This window comes from Callorhinus ursinus, unplaced genomic scaffold (genome assembly GCF_003265705.2).
Source record: "Callorhinus ursinus isolate GAN/ISIS: 27379988/994484 unplaced genomic scaffold, GSC_fseal_2.0 scaffold120, whole genome shotgun sequence".
NCBI classification, from domain to species: domain Eukaryota; kingdom Metazoa; phylum Chordata; class Mammalia; order Carnivora; family Otariidae; genus Callorhinus; species Callorhinus ursinus.
Window position 1 is genome coordinate 207668 of NW_027397182.1, and position 15999 is coordinate 223666.

Genomic DNA, 15999 nt, shown 5'->3' on the forward strand with positions numbered 1-15999 from the left:
TGAATAGGGATCAAACCATTCTGAACACCTACGAACTCAACAGGAGATCGAAGAGAAGAGTAGCAACAACCCTCTGAACAGAGAAGCGACCACTTACTGGAAGGTAAGACATGCGGAGAAGTGAATCCCAGGCAATATTCGGGAGGATAGACGGCGGGGGAGGGGGCCTCCGTCGGCCACTTCTGGCAAGTGAGAGAGCCGCGGAGCACAAAATCGGAACTTTTAGAAGTTGGCTCCGTGGAGGGACGTCGCTGCAGTGGCTAAGCGGAGGGTGGAATCCTCCCGGGACAGTGTGGGCTCAGGACCCTCGGGGTCACAGAAAGACCGGGGGTGCCTGAGTGCGCCAGAGCTCCCAGGTATCGGAGCGGGGAAGCCGGCTGCAGAGACGGAGCAGAGTCGCGGGCTCTCAGCTCGGGGTGGCCGTAAACTGTGATCCGCGGCCCAGTCGGGCCACTGCTCCTCCAGCAGGGACCCAACAAGCGGCAGAGCCGGGGAGACTCCCCTTTCTCCCCCGGGAGGAGCGGCGCGGGAGCGCACCGCAGGGATCTGCTGGGTTTGGAGACTCCACACGGGGTCATGTGCCAGAGATAGAAACACTCGGTCACAGGCCGGGTGAGCACGGAGTGCGACCGGAGACCGGGGAGACGGGAGTGACTGCTTTCCTCTGGGGACGCACTGAGGAGCGGGGCCCCGAGTTCTCTTCTCGGCTCCTCCGGGGCGGAGATTGGGAGGCCGCCATTTTCACTGTCGTCCTCCAAAGCCGAAGGGAAAGCTTGCAGGGAACAAAAGCTTCTGAGAGCAAACCCGAGCAGCTTGCTTACCCGGACCGAAAAGGCGGGGCAATACCGCCTCCGGCAAATACATTTGGGAACCACGGGAACAGGCCTCTCCCCCAGAAGATCAGCACGAACAGCCAGCAAGCCAAGACCAAGTTTACCGATCAAGGAGAACGGGAGAACTCCAGCACTAGGAGAATACTGCACATAGAATCCATGGCTTTTTTTTACCATGATTCATTAGTTTTTCAAAGTTAATTTTTTAACTGTTTTTTTAATTTCTCTTTTTTCCCGTTTTCAACCAACATCTTATCAATCCCTTTTTTTAAAAAAAACATTTTTTATTTTTCATTTTGAAAGTCATATTTTATCCCTTCATAGTAGTTACCGTTATTTTTGGCATATATATATAAGTTGTTCTCTCTTTAAAATTTTGAGATACAGTTTCTTCTAACAGACCAAGATATACCCTAAATTACTAGTGTATGGCTTTGTTGTAGTCTCCTGCCTGTTCACATTCTCTCCCTATTTTTTTTTTTAAATCTTCTTCTTTCAAACAACTTCTTATTGTATCAATTCCTTTTATAAAATCTTTTATAATTTTCATCTTTACAGTCATCTTCAATCCCTTCATTGTATCAATCCTTATTTTGTACATAAATAAGTCTTTCTTCCTTTAAAATTTTAGGAGGCACTTTTTTCTAACAGACCAAAATACGCCCAAAACCTAGTGTGTGGCACTGATCTATGCACTAGCCTGAAAATATTTGATCATATTCGGTTTTTTCGTATTGTTCTGTTTTTGTATTTATATTTTTCTTTTTTATTTCTTTCTTTTTTCTTTCTTTCCCTTTCTTGTCCCCTGGTTTCAGGTCTTTTCTGATTTGTATAGAGTATATTTACGGGGGATGTTGTTAACCTATTAGCATTCTGTTCTCTCATTCATCTATTCTCCTCTGACAAAATGACAAGACGAAAAAAATCACCTCAGCAAAAAGAACAAGAGATAGTACCATCAGCCAGGGACCTACTCAACGGACATTAGTACGATGTCAGAACTAGAGTTCAGAATCATGACTTTAAAGATACCAGCTGGGCTAGAAAAAAGCGTGGAAGTTATTAGAAAAACCCTTTCTGGAGAAATAAAAGAACTAAAATCTAACCAAGTCAAAATCAAAAAGGCTATTAATGAGGTGCAATAAAAAATGGGGGTACTAATTGCTAGGATAAATGAGGCAGAAGAGAGAATCAGCGATATAGAAGACCAAATGATGGAAAATAAAGAGGCTAAGAAAAAGAGATAAACAACTACAGGATAACGAGGGCAGAATTCGAGAGATAACCGATACGATAAGACAAAACAACATTAGAATAATTGGGATGCCAGAAGAAGAAGAAAGAGAGAGAGAGCCAGAAGGTATATTGGAGCAAATAATAGCAGAGAACTTCCCTAATGTGAGGAAGGAAACAGGCATCAAAATCCAGGAGGCACAGAGAACCCCTCTCAAAATCAATAATAATAGGTCAACACCCCGACATCTAATAGTAAAACTTACAAGTCTCAGAGACAAAGAGAAAATCCTGAAAGCAGCTCGGGAGAAGACATATGTAACCTACAATGGTAGAAATATTAGACTGGCAACAGACCCATCCACAGAGACCTGGCAGGCCACAAAGGACTGACATGATATCTTCAGAGCACTAAACGAGAAAAACATGCAGCCAAGAATACTATATCCAGCTAGGCTGCCATTGAAAATAGAAGGAGATTAAAAAGCTTCCAGGACAAACAAAAACTAAAGGAATTTGCAAACACGAAACCAGCTCTCCAAGAAATATTGAAAGGGGTCCTCTAAGCAAAGAGACATACTAAAAGCAGCACAGAACAGAAAGGAACAGAGACAATATACAGTAACAGTCACCTTACAAGCAATACAATGGCACTAAATTCATACCTTTCAATAGTTACCCTGAATGTAAATGGACTAAATGCCCCAATCAAAAGACACAGGCTATCAGATTGGGTTAAAAAACAATACCCATCGATATGCTGTCTGCAAGAGACCCATTTTAGACCCAAAGACACCCCCAGATTGAAAGTGAGGGGGTGGAAAACCATTTACCATGTTAATGCACACCAAAAGAAAGCTGCGGTGGCAATCCTTCTATCAGACAAATTAGATTTTAAACCAAAGACTGTAATAAGAGATGACAAAGGACACTATATCCTCCTTAAAGGGTCTATCCAACAAGAAGATCTAACAATTGTAAATATCTATGCCCCGAACATGGGAGCAGCCAAATAGATACGGCAATTAATAACAAAAGCAAAGAAACACATTGACAACAATACAATACTACTGGGGGACTTTAACACCTCCCTGACTGAAATGGACAGATCATCTAAGCAACAGATCAACAAGGAAATAAAGACTTTCAATGACACACTGGACCAAATGGACTTCACAGACATATTCAGAACATTCCATCCCAAAGCAATGGAATACACATTCTTCTCTAGTGCCCATGGAACATTCTCCAGAATTGATCACATCCTAGGTCACAAATCAGGTCTCAACCGGTACCAAAAGATTAGGGTTATTCCCTGCATATTTTCAGACCACAATGCTTTGAAACTAGAACTCAATCACAAGAGGAAAGTCGGAGAGAACTCAAATACATGGAGGCTAAAGACCATCCTACTCAAGAATGAATGGGTCAACCAGGAAATTAAAGAAGAATGAAAAAAATTCATGGAAACCAATGAAAATGAAAACACAACTGTTCAAAATCTTTGGGATACAGCAAAGGCAGTCCTGAGAGGAAAGTATATAGCAATACAAGCCTTTCTCAAGAGACAAGAAAGGTCTCAAATACACAACCTAACCCTACACCTAAAGGAGCTGGAGAAAGAACAGCAAATAAAGCCTAAACCCAGCAGGAGAAGAGAAACAATAAAGATCAGAGCAGAATTCAATGAAATAGAAACCAAAAGAACAGTAGAACAGATCAACGAAACTAGGAGTTGGTTCTTTGAAAGAATTAACAAGATTGATAAACCCCTGGCCAGACTTATCAAAAGAAAAGAGAAAGGACCCAAATCAACAAAATCATGAATGAAAGGGGAGAGATCACAACCAACACCAAGGAAAAACAAACAATTATAAGAACATATTATGAGCAACTCTATGCCAGCAAATTAGATAATCTGGAAGAAATGGGTGCATTCCTAGAGATGTATCCACTACCAAAACTGAACCAGGAAGAAATAGAAAACCTGAACAGACCTATAACCACAAAGGAAATGGAAGCAGTTATCAAAAAATATCCCAAGAAACAAAAGCCCAGGGCCAGATGGCTTCCCAGGGGAATTCTATCAGACATTTAAAGAAGAATTAATACCTATTCTCCTGAAACTGTTCCAAAAATTAGAAATGGAAGGAAAACTTCCAAACTCGTTTTATGAGGCCACCATTACCTTGATCCCAAAACCAGACAAAGACCCCATGAAAAAGGAGAATGACAGACCAATATCCTAGATGAACATGGATGCAAAAATTCTCACCAAAATAGTAGCCAACAGGATCCAACAGTACATTAAAAGGATTATTCACCACGACCAAGTGGGATTTATCCCTGGGCTGCAAGGTTGGTTCAAGATCCGCAAATCAATCAACGTGATACAATACATCAACAAAAGAAAGAACAAGAATCATATGATCCTCTCAATAGATGCAGAAAAAGCATTTGACAAAGTACAGCTTCCTTTCTTGATCAAAACTCTTCAGAGTATAGGGATAGAGGGTACATACCTCAACATCATAAAAGCCATCTATGAAAAACCTACAGTGAATATCATTCTCAATGGGGAAAGGCTGAAAGCTTTTCCCCTAAGGTCAGGAACGTGGCAGGGATGTCCACTCTCACCACTGCTATTCAACATAGTATTAGAAGTCCTAGCCACAGCAATCAGACAACAAAAAGAAATCAAAGGCATCCAAATCGGCAAAGAGGAAGTCAAACTCTCACTCTTTGCAGATGATATGATACTGTATGTGGAACACCCAAAAGACTCCACCCCAAAACTGCTAGAACTCATACAGGAATTCAGTCAAGTAGCAGGCTATAAAATCAAAGCACAGAAATCAGTGGCATTCCTATACACCAACAAGACAGAAGAGAGAGAAATTAAGGAGTCAATCCCATTTACAATTGCACCCAAAACTATAAGATACCTAGGAATAAATTTAACCAAAGAGGCAAAGGATCTGTACTCAGGAAACTATAAAATACTCAGGAAAGAAATGGAAGAAGACACAAAGAAATGGAAAAACGTTCCATGCTCATGGATTGGAAGAACAAACATTGTGAAGATGTCAATGCTACCTAGAGCAATCTACACATTCAATGCAATCCCCATCAAAATACCATCCACTTTTTTCAAAGAAATGGAACAAATAATCCTAAAATATGTATTGAACTAGAAGAGACCCCGAATAGCCAGAGGAATATTGAAAAAGAAAAGCAAAGCTGGCAGCATCACAATTCCTGACTTCCAGCTCTATTACAAAGCTGTCATCCTCAAGACAGTATAGTACTGGCACAAAAACAGACACGTAGATCAATGGAACAGAATCGAGAGCCCAGAAATGGACCCTCAATTCTATGGTCAACTCATCTTTGACAAAGCAGGAAAGAATGTCCAATGGAAAAAAGACATTCTCTTCAACAATCATGTTGGGAAAATTGGACAGCCACATGCAGAAGAATGAAACTGGACCATTTCCTTACACCACACACAAAAATAGACTCCAAATGGTTGAAAGACCTAAACGTGAGACAGGCGTCCCTCAAAATCCTAAAGGAGAACACAGGTAGCAACCTCTTCGACCTCAGCCGCAGCAACTTCTTCCTAGAAAAATCGCCAAAAGCAAGGGAAGCAAGGTCAAACATGAACTATTGGGATTTCATCAAGATAAAAAGCTTTTGCACAGCAAAAGAAACAGTCCACAAAACCAAAAGACAACCGACAGAATGGGAGAAAATTTTTGCAAATGACATATCAGATAAAGGGCTAGTATCCAAAATCTATAAAGAACTTATCAAACTCAACACCCAAAGAACAAATAATCCAGTCACGAAATGGGCAGAAGACATGAACAGACAAAAAGAAGACATCAAATGGCCAACAGACACCTGAAAAAGTGCTCAACATCACTTGGCATCAGGGAAATCCAAATCAAAACCTCAATTAGATACCACCTCACACCAGTCAGATTGGCTAAAATTAACAAGTCAGGAAACGACAGATGTTGGCGGGGATGTGGAGAAAGCGGAACCCTCCTTCACTGTTGGGAATGCAAGCTGGTGCAGCCACTCTGGAAAACAGTATGGAGGTTCCTCAAACAGTTGAAATTAGAGCTAGCATACGATCCAGCAATTGCACTACTGGGTATTTTCCCCAAAGATACAAATGTAGGGATCCGAAGGGGTACGTGCACCCCAATGTTTATAGCAGCAATGTCCACAATAGCCAAACTGTGGAAAGAGCCAAGATGTCCATCGACAGAGGTTGGATAAAGAAGAAGTGGTATATATACACAATGGAATATTATGCAGCCATCCAAAGGAATGAGGTCTTGCCATTTGCAATGACGTGGATGGAACTGGAGAGTGTTATGCTGAGTGAAATAAGTCAATCAGAGAAGGACATGTATCATATGACCTCACTGAGGAATTCTTAATCTCAGGAAACAAACTGAGGGTTGCTGGAGTGGTGGGGTGTGGGAGGGCTGGGGTGGCTGGGTGATAGACATTGGGGAGGGTATGTGCTATGGTGAGCGCTGTGAATTTTGCAGGACGGTTGAATCACAGATATGTACTTCTGAAACAAATAATGCAAGATATGTTAAGAAAAAAGAAAAAGAAGATAGCAGGAGGGGAAGAATGAAGGGGCGTAAGTCGGAGGGGGAGACGAACCATGAGAGACGATGGACTCTGAAAAACAAACTGAGGGTTCTGGAGGGGAGGGGAGTGGGGGGATGGGTTAGCCTGGTGATCAGTATTAAGGAGGGCACATTCTGCGTGGAGCACTGGGTGTTATGCACAAACAATGAATCACGGAACACAACATCAAGAACTAATGATGTAATGTATGGTGATTAACATAACAATCAAAAAATTAAAAAAATCAAAAGAAGTAGGTAAGCTTATGACAGGCAGGCTAGCACCGAACTGAGATACTCTTCTTGGCATAATTCAACAAAGGAGAAGTAAAATATGAGTACCTTCTTAATTATGTGATTCAATGTTATTTTTTAAAATTTTAATTCCAGTATAATTAATGTACAGTATTCTATTAGTTTCAGGTGTACAATATAGTGATTCAAGAATTCTGTACATGACTTAGTGCCCATCATGATACGTGTATTCTTAATTCCCATCACCTCATTCACCCATCCCCCCATGCACCTCCCCTCTGGGAACCATCAGTGTGTTTTCTATAGTGAAGAGTCTGTTTCTTGGTTTGTCTCTATTTTTTTCCTTTGCTTATTTGTTTTGTTTCTTAAATTCCACATAGGAGTGAAATCCTATGGTATTTGTCTTTCTCCGACTGACTTACTTTACTTACCATTATCCCCTCTAGATCCATCCATGTTGTAGCAAATGGCAAGATTTCACTCTTTTTTATGGGTGAGTAATATTCAATTGTGTGTGTTTATCTCACACCTTCTTTATGTGATTCATTGCTATTTAATGCCCTGCCCCATAGCCTCTAAAATTATCTGTAAACACCAGTGGTACGCACACCTGTGAGTTGTCTTGACAGACAGAATTCGGTATCTGGGGCCTGACCCGACAACCACATCTGTAGGCAGATTCCTAAATACTTTTCCCAAAAGAATAGCTTCATCAGAGTCCTCGTGTTCGCAGGAACAAGACAGTATGGGAGAGGGAAAATCCGTCTGTTCATATTTGTTCTCGGCAATCAATGCACATCTGGGCTCATTTCTGCGATTTACTTTATTGCACCATTTCTCAGCCTCATCACTACTGATTTTCAGAGCCAGACAACTCCATGGTGGAGAGAGAGAGCTGTCTTGTGCCCTGCAGAATATGCAGCAACATCCCCTGGCCTCATACACTAGATTCCAGTGGTGTTATCCCCAACACAGGTTGTGGCAACAGAAAATGTCTCTGGTTTAACCTAAATCCAAAAAGTTGGAGAGACGAGTTGTAGAGTAAGGAACCTGGCCCCCAAAGAGAGGTCTGACTTTTGTCCTTGCTTCTGGGAAGTAACCTCTAGACCCTTGGAGTTTCCCAAGTAATAGGAGCATCTTTGTTATTCATGGTGGGCCACTCCAACTCATGGTGGGCCCCAGACAGTTTCTGTTAACCAAATGACCCAGAGTGGGGGCTGGCCATGCCACCACAAAGACTAACCATGTGATTACAGGCTTTGAGCCATGGAATACCAGCTTGACCTCCAGGGAAGGGAGCAGGGCCAGAGGCTGAGTTCAACCATGTGGGCAAGAATTCAATCAGTCATGCCTAAGAAATGGAGTCCCATGAAAACTCTGGACACCAAAGCCTGGGTGAGCTTTCTGGATTGGTGATACTATAGCATATTGCTACCCTTGATATCAGGAGCATAAGGCATCTCTGAGGAGGAGAGAAGTTTAGCATTTGGAACCCCTACCCTCCCACCCCTGCCTTATTCTGCCCTACACATCACTCCCTTTGGTAGCTCTAATGTCTTTTTGCTATAACACATAATAACAAGTACAACACTTTGCTCAGTTTTTTAAGTCATTCTAGTGAATTATCACCCCTGAGGGTCGTCATGGGAAGCCCTAAATTTGTAGCCAGCTGGTCTGAAGTGAGAGCAGCCCTGAGGACCCCCAGACTTGGGGCTTAGAGTCAGAAATCTTGGGCAGACTTGATATCTAGAAGACCACATCCTTAACCTCCAGCTTGGCTAATTCCAAGTATAGATATAACAGGGTCATTATTTTCAACCACCAATTTCATTAATTTTGTCTTTTAAAAAATCTTTTTTTCCAGTAGTTGATCATCTCTCCTTACGGAAAAAGTCTGTGTGCAATAGCTCGTGCTCACCATAATAGCCAGAAGTTTCTCACATATCAAGTCACAAAGGTGTGGTGGAAATAGCTCAGACCTCTAAATCAGGAGTGTAAATTCTAATTCTATCCCTCCTGCTTATATAAGGTGGTCAAGCCACTTCACCCGTTGAGACTTGCTGTCCTCACACGTAAAATGGAAAGAGTAGAACTGTTCATTCATTAAGTATTCATGGAGTACTGCACTGTACCAGGCACTGATCTCGCCCCCAAGGACACAGCAGCGAACAAGAGGACATGGAGTCCACATTCCAGGGGCAGAGATGCACAACAACAACAAACAATTTCAGATGATGAAAAGTGCCACAAAGGAAAATAAAGGAGGGTGGGATGAGAAAGGGACAGTAGGAGTGCATGTTCTCTTCAACCATGCCCTTGAGAACACCTCTCAGAGGAGGAATCATCTGTACAAGGGTCCTGAGGTAGGCACACATTTGGGATATTTGAAGTGTACAAAACCGTGGTCATGGAGGATTAAGTGAAATGAAGCCTACAAAATTAATGAGCTCAGTACCTGGCACTTCAGAGAAAATTTAAGCATCCGTTAGGAAGATCTACATAAAAGTGTGTTAAATGTTTATAGAAAACATTCCTAGAAATGATCATGGTTGAGTTCTACTGTGTGCATAGCAAATATCCTGTTAATTAACTTCACTAATCTTCACAACAGCCTCCTGAGGTAGATAACGTTGTCCTTGCCAATTTCACAGATCAGGAAGTTGAGGCAAGAGTCTTAAGTATATTGCCTAAATTCATACAACTCTTAAGATATTAAACCAGGAACAGGGACCGGGCAGTCAGCTCTTGAGCACCTTGCCCCTAACTACTCCGCTGTACCGAGCATCTTAAACAATGGCTCTAATTCAAGATCCCCTTTCCTGACCTCTCAAAACACACTTGGACCTTCACTGTGAATTTCTTATTTAATAAATTTATTTATTCAGCGAGCATTTATCAAACACCTGCCACATTCCTAGCCCTTGAGCAGGTGCTGAGAATATAAGGAACACGGCTTGGCCTCTGTGCATATTGGAGTGTGGGGGCAGAAACAAATGTAAAATTATAATGCACTATTTCCAGTCTTGAAATGCCACTTAGCTGTCCCGTGTGTCTCCAGCTTGTCTCCCCCCAAAGGAATATGTCAGCAGAGGCTGTGACAGAGAAAACTCACGGCGTAACTGGACATTTTCATAAACAATGGAGAAAATATTAGTGGTTTCTGAGAAACAAAAAACCACAGTCATGGAGTTATGAATTTTGGGAAATCTTCAATTTACCCTTAGAAGAGAGTCTGCAGGCCAGAATTTCCTAGCTGCCTGGATCTTGATTTCCCCCCCTGATCTTTCCTCCGAATTTTTAGAAGATCTGCCTCACTGGACGAGGGACCTCCCCTCTCCCCTTGGTACTGCTGCAGATCATCTCATCTCTCCCTGGTCCGCAAGCTCATATTCTTTGACAAAAAAAACCGCTGAGTCTTTTCCCCGTGTGCCAGTGAGAACAGGGAAGACATGAATCTCCGTCTCCTAGTTTCATGGTCAAACAGGATTGTCTGCAAACCATGCCCTGCTGGCTTATCTACTGAGACACGAGGCCCTGTTGCCTTGGCTGATTAATTCTTGGGATTGATTTGAAATTTGTACATATCTCCTTTGCAATCGTTAAAGAGGCATTAATTGATTATTCAGGTGTAGACTCTACTCTGTCTCCAACTTTACAGCCCCTCTCAATCTCTTCCAGAAACCGCAAGGGCTGTTTGGCACTGGTTTGGCTTTCATTAATCCTGGCTGGAGTAACAGCTCCAGAAAAGCCTGGGACATATAGACTTCATGTCTTCATTCCTGTAACTCAGATCTCAACCTCATACATCCCTTACTTATATATATATGTATAAAACTTATATAATATATACATTTATATACTTTATATATTTATATACACATATATGTGTGTGTGTATATATATATGTATATATATATATTTTTTTTTTTTTCTAAGTAGGCTCCACGCCCAGCATGGAGCCCAACACGGGGCCCGAACTCACAACCCTGAGATCAAGACCTGAGCTGAGGTCAAGATTCCGACACTTAACTGACTAAGCCACCCAGGAACCCTCCTTATAATATTTTTAATAGGTAAGTAAAACATGGGTCTCGTTTCCCTTTCTATTATAATCCCCACATTGTCTCCATTCCACCCCCCATTTCCTACAAGCAAGCGTGCGTGCTTGCACACACACACACACACACACACACACACACACACACACACACCTGATGTCTCGTGATAACTGGCAGTCCAACAGCCAAACCCAGCTGGAAGTCATGATTTATTATTCCTGCTCGTGTATTTTAAGCAGTTAAATTCAAATGCTTTTCAAGTAATCCCAGGGCTCTCCTGTCTGCCATGGTTCCCACCAATCTTTGTCCTCTGGTTCCATTTATTTATCTTACCTGCCTGGCCCCTGGAGGCGTCTGAGTTTGCAATCCCTACCCCTGGTCAAAATGCACTACTTCCAATTTCCTAAGCATGCCAAGCCGTGTCTTAGCTTTATACCACTGCCCAGGCCACTATCCATATTTGGACCCTGTTTCCCTCCCGAGCTAGTAATAATAGCTGGGAATGTAGCACAGATGGGGCAGGGTGCTAAACATTCCCCTGGGAGAGGGAACAACGTCATTCCTATCTTAGAGAGGAGGAACCTCAGGCTCACAGAGATTAAGACAATTGTTTCACACATGTGGCTGATAAACGGCAGAGCACAGATCAGAAATCATGCCCTCAGCTCTAAAACATGCTTCCTTTTCCAACAAAGTAGCTCAGGAATCCTGCCTCCTTCCTCAGTACTCAACCCGGACCCTCTCTCCTCTGCGAAGCCTTCTCTGAGTTCCCACTGGCAGATTAAGTTATCAATTCCCTCTTGAGTATTCCCTCAGCCTTACACATAACATGTCTTAGTGAGGCTATCAGACTTTGTCGCATTTGTTTGATTCCATGGAAATATCCCACTAGACCAGTATTCCTCAGACTTGAAAATGACAGAACCCAAGAAGACACCCACAGATTCCCATAGATTCTTCCTAGAACCTTCGTTTAAAAACCCCACCCTAACAAGCAAAAATCTATTCAAAAATTGTACTTTCCAGGGGCGCCGGGGTGGCTCAATCGGTTAAGCATCTGACTCTTGATTTCGGCTCAGGTCATGATCTCAGGGTCATGAGATCGAGCCCCACATTGGGCTCCGTGCTCAGTGTGGAATCTGCTTGAGATTCTCTCCCTCTCCCTCTGCTGCTCCCCCCGCTCTCTCTCTCAAATAAATCTTTAAAAAATTACATTTTTTTCACAATGTAAAGCCACTTAGGTTATAAAAATATTAAAAACTCTCATGCATACTGGTCTACAGAGGGGTCATGTCTTACTCATCTTTGGATCCTCATGGCTCAGCCTTCATCCTGGTCCAAAAGGCAGGTTCTGAAAATGTTAGTAGAAGGGAGGGAGGAATGATGGGAAGAATGATAACGTGTTCCTAAGAACAACAGAGATGTAGCCCACGTTGCCAGGATCTATTAAGCTAAAATGAAAGGCTGACTTTGCAGAGCTGATTCCCCAAGGTCGGGTGGCTGGCTGCAGGTCACACAAATCTGACAGGTGATACAGATGAGGTAGTTTTTAGCTACATCCGTAGTTGTGCTCATCCACAGGAACCCCCACAGAAGCTCACACACTTCTCAGCCATTTTGAGGTTTGTTAAGAGCATGTGACTTGCTTTAGCCAATGCAACGTGAGTAGAAGTGCATTCTGTCGCTTTTGGGTGGAAGCTCTAAGAGCTGGTGAACAATCTGCTGTTTTCCTTCGCTTGGGGCACCCTGACCACAGAACATTCCAGATGGCAGAGGCTGTATCTGCCTCCGTTTTGGAGCAAGGCTGATATGGGCCAGAGGCTGGAGCCTACTGCTGGGGACGTGAAGCCCGCCTGGGTGGCAATGTCCCTTTGCTGTGTTAGCCACTGGTATCTGGAGAATGCTAGTGCAGCACCATTTTTTTACTCACTTAACAAATACTTATTGAGCACCTAATATGTTCCAGAATGATGCTAGGAGCCAAGGATATAATGTTCTGCAAAATCAGATACGGTCTTCGATGTAACAGGTAGTCACAGTCTATTGGGGAAGATGAGTATCATTAAAGAAAGTCATATAGCACAGCAGTGACAAATGCTTTGAGGCGAGGAGTATGAGGCCATCAGATAAAGCAGCAGAATCAGGTGATCACAAGAAACTTCCCCCAAAGAATTCACCATGGGACAGAGAGCTCACAGAAGAGAAAGAGGCACCATATAAAGGGTTGGGGGAGGGGAGAACATACAAGGGAGTGGGAACAGCATGTGCAAAGACCTCAGGACAAGCCCCCCCCACCCCCGGGTTTAAGGAACTAAATGAAGGCCAGAGAAGCTCCAGTAAGGCTAGCTCAGGACGTAGCACTTCCTCTGACTCCAGCAGGGGGCTGGGAGCTGACAAGTGAGACAATACATATGAAATTATTTAGGACTTAGAAGGTATCAAGAACCTGGTGGGCACCTCACAGATGCCAAACTGAGCCGGTTCCATGGCTGCATGGGCTGAATTCCTGACTCCCTGGTTTTTTGTATGGGGGGGAGGGTAACGGGGGCCCTGTCTCTAACTGCCTTGGCCCCTGGAAGTTAATGTCCTTGAGGGAAAAAGAGAGAAAAGTAATGTGGTGAAGCAGCCTTCCGTACACTGCCTCTTAAACCCCCATTTCCACTCATAGTTCATGAACACAAAGTGTGACGTCCCTGAAGGCCGCTGCCGTCTGATGGAGAGAGGCTCCGGTCCCCAGGAGCGGAAAGTGCAAACTAGAAGGGAAGGAGATGGCCCCGTCTTGTGAGCCTGCACACCTTCTGAACACGAGCCCTGGGCAATTTCAAAAAATGGGGCACAGCAACAGTATTTACGTCCCCTTTCCTCCCTCACTTCCTGAAATTGCATACGGTAACTGTTCGCAGAGGTTTGCAGAGGCTAAAGCAACACGACGGATCAGGAGACTGAGGCACAGAGAAATCACAAGGCTGGTGACTGGTGAAGCTACGACCAGAGGGGTTCTGAGGGGGTCCTGCATCCTCCTGGTGCTAAGGGACAAGCTTTCGATGGTGCGACATTTAAGGCAGGTGTTACAAAAGCCAACGCCCCCCGGTGACTGTGCAGGGGCAAATGGAAGCAGGGGGGACCTGGAGAGCCCTGCCTTGTTGAAAAGGGGCAGCTCACTGCTCATCTCCTACTGGTGACTGTCATGGGCCATGGAGGACAGATCTCCCCACATTTCAAAAGACTCCCCAAACGCAGATAACTATGTGAACGCTCCAAGCTGTCAGAACACTAGCTTCTAACATAAATACCTAGATCCGTACATACATCTGCACGGACCAAAGCTGTATTTATGCCTCATTTTACTCAGTGGTTCTTAACTGGGTGTGACTTTGGCCCCCAGGAGACATTTGTCAGCGTCTGGAGACATGTTTAGTTGTCACGACTGTGGGCAGTGAGTACCTACTCTAATCTGGTAGAGAGAGGCCAGGGAGGCTTTTAAACATCCTACCACACACAGGATGACCCTCCACGCCCAAAGTATTATCCAGCCCCAAAGGGCAATATTGCGGATGGGGAGAAAGCCCCTGTTTCAACACCTGTGGTTCCTCCAGCTCTGATCTCTGATGTAAAGGTTCCTTCACCCAGCGAAGTCTTCTCTAGGTCTTAGGATTGCTCATAGCTCTCCTATGCCAGGGATGGCGTGGTATTTGCTTGCTTTTCATTTGCTTTGCCTTGTTCCAGGCCTGGGCTAAGTCTTGCTAATGCGGAAGGTCTTGAGTTACACTTTCCAATCCAGCTTACCCTTTACGTGTATAAGAACAGGAGCAATTCAACTCCAGTCAATAGTGTAAACAAAGCCTGGTTTAGATAAACCCCATTACCAGGCCCGAAGTGGCCCAGGGCACCCTCTGCTGCTGCTGATTAGCATTAAACGCTAAACACAAACCAATTAGCACACTCTAAGGCTGCTTATCCCCTGTCACTTAGTGTGGAAATAGAGCCCAACGCTAAATACACATATTGATTTAGCCATTATGTACAGCATCACTCAAAATAAAACTCATTATATTATTGAGTAAAAACAAAGTCACCTTAAGTTTTCAGGATGGGCCATATTATTAAGAAATTTCACTTTTATACTTTTCCACTGATTTGCCAAACCGGTCTGAGCACTTCGTGCTGCCATGGGGCCTCACCAGCCCCCTGACAAACCCAGAAAGCAGAGCTTCGGCCTTCCCCTTTACACGATCTTTGATGTTAGCCAGCCCCAAAAAATACACACTCATACGGGAATCCTTTTTCTTTAAAACATTCTTTCAGCAGAGATGAGGAAATTCTATGCTGGAAAGGCAGGATATTAAATGGGCGGATGAACTGGGATATTAAAGAAACAACAATGCAAAAACCACAGGCGTTATAATAAAAATGGTTTCAACTTTGAACATTAACCATAGGCACTGATCCGCTGTTTATGGGCAAAAAACAACCAGAAATATCTTCGGAGTTCAGATGTTTTCCAGACAATCCTACTGGAAAAAGGTAATCAAGGAATCACTTTGAATGGCTATTTTAATTTTTTCTGCATAAGGCACCCTGTGCCACATCCCACGTTGCACATTGTACAATTTTGGCAGCCGTTATATTTTACCAGAATGATCCAAGTCTCCTCAGTGGGAAACCAAGCCCCAGTGAATGCTTCATCTTCTTGACCTTCATGTCCCACATTTTAGCTCAGGATACTGGCATAGAGAGGACGCTATTGCACATGCAGGGCACAGAGACACTGGCCACAGGCTGTCTCAAGAAATGCATGCTGCCACCAAGTTCCCACAGAAGTTAAGCATCTGCTCCTTGGGGTGCATTTTCCCACGGATCCCACTTGAGGGCTCTTTTACCTTTTTTTTTTTTTTTTGGTTTGTAGGAATGGACAAATGATCTTAGCCCTTGTAAATCTCTCTGCCAAATGCTGTCCTTCCCATA

General features: G+C 43.5%; 1 protein-coding gene across 1 annotated transcript in view; it reads right to left on the reverse strand.

Moving 5' to 3' along the window:
• The window catches only part of HS3ST4 (heparan sulfate-glucosamine 3-sulfotransferase 4), a 432564-nt gene that overhangs the window by 123073 nt on the left and 293492 nt on the right, over positions 1 to 15999 (reverse strand). The gene's annotated exons all lie outside the window — the stretch shown is intronic.